The sequence below is a fragment of the Bactrocera neohumeralis genome, unplaced genomic scaffold (genome assembly GCF_024586455.1).
Source record: "Bactrocera neohumeralis isolate Rockhampton unplaced genomic scaffold, APGP_CSIRO_Bneo_wtdbg2-racon-allhic-juicebox.fasta_v2 cluster11, whole genome shotgun sequence".
NCBI classification, from domain to species: domain Eukaryota; kingdom Metazoa; phylum Arthropoda; class Insecta; order Diptera; family Tephritidae; genus Bactrocera; species Bactrocera neohumeralis.
In genome coordinates, this window is record NW_026089624.1 from 13,376,669 (window position 1) to 13,382,964 (window position 6,296).

Here is a 6,296-nt window from a genome sequence, read left to right on the forward strand (position 1 = left end):
TTATTTCTCTGAAATGTAAGTTGAATCTTCAGATTCAACTACATACATATGTACATATAAAATTGTAATATAAGATATGCCGGGTCGTTGATGCTGAGGAATGTCAAGTCAGCACAACGGCTTCAGGTAAATTTAGCAAGTAAGATTTTTATAAAGGTTTCAGGTAAATTTAGGAAATAAGATTTTTGTAAAGAATAAAATTATTATTAATAAACTGGACGGCAAGCCGCTCAGTACGGTAAACCGGAGTTTTATTATATCGTAATTCGCGTTACCGATATTTTTTTGTGTTCGGTTTCCCAGGATGCCTATTTTCACCCATATAATATATACAATACTAAACAAAACTATTTGTAATAATTTAAATAAAAATAGATATTTTCTTCAAATTTACCAATATTTTGTTACAATAAATAAAATTTTAATCAAAACTACTAATTACATTTTTATGCATTTTAATTATCGAAATATATTTCAAAATTCAACAAAAACGTTCTTAAAGTAATAAATTGGATAGCATAACACGGCAACACACTCTTGTCTTTTCTAAGGCATTTGGTCGTTTTAGTAGTAGAATAATTAGGAAACCCAAACGAACTGCTTGGGCTTTTGCCCACAGTCTTCTCTCATTCTATTGCATTCTTAATGTAATATCTGTCATTCTATAAGCTTTCGCCTGCGTATGTATGGGTGAAAATATTAGGATTTGTTACTTGTAGGTTTATACAATGATCACGAGTCAGCAGTTTTTAGAAAGGTATCATATTAATATGTAGCTTAAGTGAGTTTTAAGTTCGATTGAATAAGGCGGTTGGTGAACAAATCAGTTAGTGTGAAGTCATTTATTGAGAAAATCGTTAGACAATGTAACTCGCGTGAGTTAACCTTGAAGAGGAGGACTGTCAGGCGATTGAGGCAATAGTTTCAACGCGCCCGACGGTCCAATTCTGATAGGCTGTCCCAGCGTAGGTTTGAATTTAGTTGTGCGGATAGGGAATATAAAGGAATGATAGTGAAAGTTAAAGAGGAAGACTGGATGAGCTTCGCTGTAGAGTATAGGAACGACCTCTGGGGTCAGGTCTATAGTATCTGCCGGTGTCGTAGGAGGGAGGATGTCACCTCTCTTTGCGCTGGTGATACTCTGTTATCGTCGTGGAGAGAGTGTGCAGGAGCTCTGTTAGGTGAGTTCTTTCCAAAGTCGGAGGTGCAGGTACCCCAAGCACAAGAGATACCTGTCCCTCCATTAGATGACGGGGAGTTGGGTACGACTTTGGCCTGGTCTAAACGGTATCTAGGTTTTGATGGTTTGAACGGAGAGATGTCTAAAAGCTTGTGGAAGTTCATTCCGGAATACCTGGAGGCCATTTATAATAAGTTCGTCTGGGAGAGATACTTTCCACGTGAGTGGAAAAATGCTAGTGTTGTTCTTCTCCTGAAGTCCCCCGATAAGATCAGGAGCATTCCTCGGTCATATCGGGGCATCAGTCTACTTCCAGTACTTGGAAAAGTGTTGGAAAGAGTCATGTGGAAGGGCTTCAGGAGCTAACGCTCCTGGTCGCATAGGCAGTATTGCTTCAGGAAAGGGCGCAGTGTAGAGAATGCATGGTTTTATGTTAAGAACGTCGTCAGGGATAATGTCAACAAGTATGTCCTCGGCATATTTATTTTTCGGATAGGTCTCTCTTGTTGGCATGAATGGGAGTGTGGAGGTTGGAGTTGTTCGTGGCTGCCCAAAGGGTTTCAACTGTGGTCCATATTTATGATGGACACTCTGTATGGGCAGCTTGAGCCACTCTGTAAGTGTTGTGCGTATGTGGATGACCTTCTTCTTATGGTCGAAGGTCGCCCCCAGTCTGAGCTAGAGCGGACGGGAGGACGTATCTTAGATATTGTCAATACTTGGGGTGTAGATGTGAGGGTTAACATATCTAGGGAAAAAACGGTAACAATGCTGCTTAAGCGTTTAGGGGTAGTCAGAGCCACGAAAAAATTACAATTTACAGTATTTTTTTTGCTATTAAATCGTTATTTTACAAAAGTAGTAATATGGCATTATTATAGAATGTGTTGACTTGAAGTCACGAAAATTAAAAAAAAAATTAATTTCCAAAGTTATAGTTGTTTGTGTTGGCCCTGTTCCAAAAAAAGGTACTTGCGGTAACAACCATAAGTCCTTGGAGATTCATCTAAAATCAATCGGACAAAAAAAATTAGTTTTATAAGTTTATATTATTTTCAGATAATATTTTTAAGATATTACATTTAACGAAAATGCAAAAACAAAATGTTTGAAAATTCTGACCAATTGTCCGTGTGAATGGGGTCAGCATCAGATATGTGACGCAAGTCAAGGTGTAGGTGTAGGTGGCAAGAACGGCTGGATAATAGTCTTAACAGCCGAGTGACCTACGAGCACATTGGGGCGCTGGATTTGTTGAGGATAACCCAGACTTCAGATTTTATTTGAGTCGGGGTTTTCTGCCTACTCTCAATATTCGAGACTGATCGAGAATTGGTAAAAATGAGAAATACATAATAGGAAAATTTATAATTCTTTATTATTGCAGAAAGAAGAAGAATTTGGACACAGAAGAATTATGAACACCGGGGTTTTGGACCGACTAGGGATATTTTTTTTCGAGCGCTCGAAAATTCTTCTGTGTCTAAATTCTTCTTCTTTCTGCAATAATAATGAATTATAAATTTTCCTATTATGTATTTCCCATTTTTACCAATTCTCGATCAGTCTCGAAGATTGAGAGTATCGATATTTTAATTTATTTTTATTTTTCCAATTATTATTATTTTTCTATTATGTATTTCTCATTTTTACCAATTCTCTTTCAGACTCGAATATTGAGAATATCGATATTTTAATTTCTTTTTATTTTTCCAATTAATATTATTTTTCTATTATATATCTCTCATTTTTATCAATTCTTATTTAGTCTCGAATATCGAGAGTATCAATATTTCGAACCCGATCACTATTGGTCAATTGAATTTCGAACAGTAATGCCATTTATAGCGTAAATATAGTGCAAAATCGTAATATTTTTTATTGTTTTTATTGCAAAAAAACAAAAAAATACATAACGCGCCATATATATTCGTAAATTGAAATTAAAAACACGAATTTTAAGACATTTCCCGTGAAAATTGGTGCACGTTTTCGGAAAAGCCGCTCTCCTGAACCTTTACCTTTTAAAATATATTTAAAAAAAGTGTAAGATATAATATTGGAAATTAAGCTATCCTTATACAAAAAATTTACAAGAAAAAAGTAATAAGTTGCTTATTACATATGTATATGTACATATATATTTTTATAATATTATTTTTGGTTTCTGATATCTCCGATATTTACACAAGTTACTTATCTATATATGTGTGCATATATTGCACAATGGTTACAATTATGTGTATATTCTGTAAAAAGTCTACTTTTACATTATAGTAAATTATTTACATATGAAAATTATTACATAAATTATTACATTTATATACATAAGGATATTTGTATAATTACGTGCTGGGCAGAAGGTATTTGAAGAGAGAGTCGATTGTAAGAGTCCTAATGTAATATTTCTTCCGTATAAAAATTATAATATCCAAAATTCATGTTTGCATCAAAAAAAGTAAAACTAGAAATTAATATATGCAACTTAAAACTAATATATACAACTTAAGCTAAGGTGCACATTTAGTTAATACTAAATTTGGTAAATCGCATGCACAATTTGTTTTATATTGAAATATCATTATTTATTGTACCAAAATTTAAATCAGATAACCTACTTCTTATTTTATGTTTGTTTAACTTCATTATTGAAAAAAATTATTCACAAGTGTAGGTACTTCCAAACATAGATATAATTTTCGAATCAAAAAGTTTCAAACCAGGTTATTTCTTTAAACTTCCTAATAAAAAGTAATTTTAATAATAACTTCAGTTTATGAACCACTGTTTCTTCAAATACATATGCCCAAATGAATCTTATGACAGCGCAATGTCATAGATAACTTGATCAGAATCTCTTTTCTTGCTCTCTCGCTTGTCAGCTGGCAGGACACCCTGATCTGTTTTCTGAGCTGGGTCAAAACACAATCAGGGTGCCGTCAACCAGCAGTTAGTGAAAAAGGCGGGATGCCAGAAGAGCAGCGCTATAATTACTTGACGAAATTAGTGTGAAATGAAATTTCATTGAACTGTGCGAACATATTTTGGCAAAATAAATGTTTATGTAAATTAATTAATTATTTTGCATTTTAGCATTTATATATGTATGCATTTCCAAAGTGTTTAATTTACTGTTTTGTATAATTTATTAAATACCCAAGCTAATATTTTTCAGCAGTGGCATCATTGGCAAATGTTATAAAAAATGCGAGTTTTGACAGCTCTCTCTCGAACCAAAGAGTCTCGTATCAAGTTATCTATGGCAATGTGAATGATAAGCCAACACCGCTTCTACCGCCCGCTTACCATAGAATTTCGAATGATTTGGGGTTTTCCTCGTAGAAACGCGTCAGCAGATTGCTCTCTCGCAGGGTTGCCAATCTCGATATACTGTAGTAATTATAAAAAATGTCTTCAATATGTTCGAAATTTTCTTAAACTAACTTAAAATCAGAGTCGAATGCTATTATTTATAAATATATAAACTATCTTTAATAGTTTGATTTCAGTTTTGATATTTTATATTATGAAAAATTATAATTGAAAAGTTAGATGTGTATAAAACTACATATGCGTATTGAGTAATGGCAACATTGTTCGAATGAAAACGAGAACAAAACGCTTGCCGCTCGTAGCGAAGGGAGAAGCGGTATTCTATGTTTCTGCCATTAGCGTTTGTATCCTGTTTGTGTGCTTAGCCATTCTCAATAAATAATGCCATACCGCGCAAATATATTTTTATTTGATGATTTTTTATATTTTTGAAAATATGTCTTCCCTTTCTTTAGTGCGTATTATTATTTTAATACATTTCCAGAGGCAACTTATATTTTTAAAATTTAGCAAAACAATAATAGAAAAGAACCTCTATTCTTTGAATATTTTGATATAGCAACCAAACTGAAAATATCACAAATTATATATTTATATAAGCATTCTCATTAAATGGAATTGAAATATGTTTAAACAAAATATATATTATGGTCACAAATATCTTTTCTTGTTTATATATGCAGATATATAAAACTGCCTTGCATACATACATATGTACGTAGAAAAGCCCACAACTTGAGAAAAGTTTTCCCAATTGTAGCTAAAATGAATTTTTACAACTGGCATCACCACCATTAACTGTTCTATCACATGAACAGTGGTGTGAACAAAATAGGAACAACCCTAAGGTGTTCTTAAGTTTTAAAATGTCCTGTTTTCTTATTAAATAAAATTGTTTTTAGATACAAGTATAACTTATATAATTTTTCCTAACAGTGCCTACAATTTTCCACCAGGCACAGGTAAATAAAAACCAATATTAATGCGAAACTCTAAAACCTGCAAATTATGTTTACCTCTTTTTGTTCACACAACTGTACAATTCCGATATGAAGTAAACTTCCGCTCTTTAATTTGTCAATGTCAGTATTGTCGCAACCATTCTGCCAGGAATAATCAAATAATCTTTGATTCTGCGATGAACATTAAGTTACGGAGAAATGCAATTGATTTTTTCGCAACTTCTTTTGCCCTTCCCTCCGTAAACTGATATTCTCCTCGTTTAGCCCTCGTGCGCACTTTGCTAACTTTGCGGGCTAAAAATGTGCGCATCCCTGCATTAGGGAATACAGATGCACACTTAGTTTGCGCTGTAAGTTATTTTTATGTATATGGTATAAGACATTTTTAACATCCTGCATCTGAGCAGAAATGCACATATGTATATTATAACTATGTTCACTTTTACAAATTATGGAACACACGAACATATATCTTGGCCGTACAAATGAACATATTTAATTATATTTGTGACCGTATTTAATTATATTTGAATTAAATATACATTATCTAACTATATTTCTTTATTTTGTAAAGTTATTGATTTATAACTTACTCACCTGAATTGGTTTGTAATCCTCAATATGATGATATAGAAATGCTTCAAATTTTCTGTAATATTAAAAGATTTAGTTATACAAACAACATACAACCCATAATGATTACCTTATTGGTCGTGTTTTCTTTGCCATTTTCTATATATAAAATACAATAAATCACCTCTTCAGAATTTAAATTACCCCATGAAATTGTGTTTTTCCCTTTTTTCTTATTCTTGAAAAAT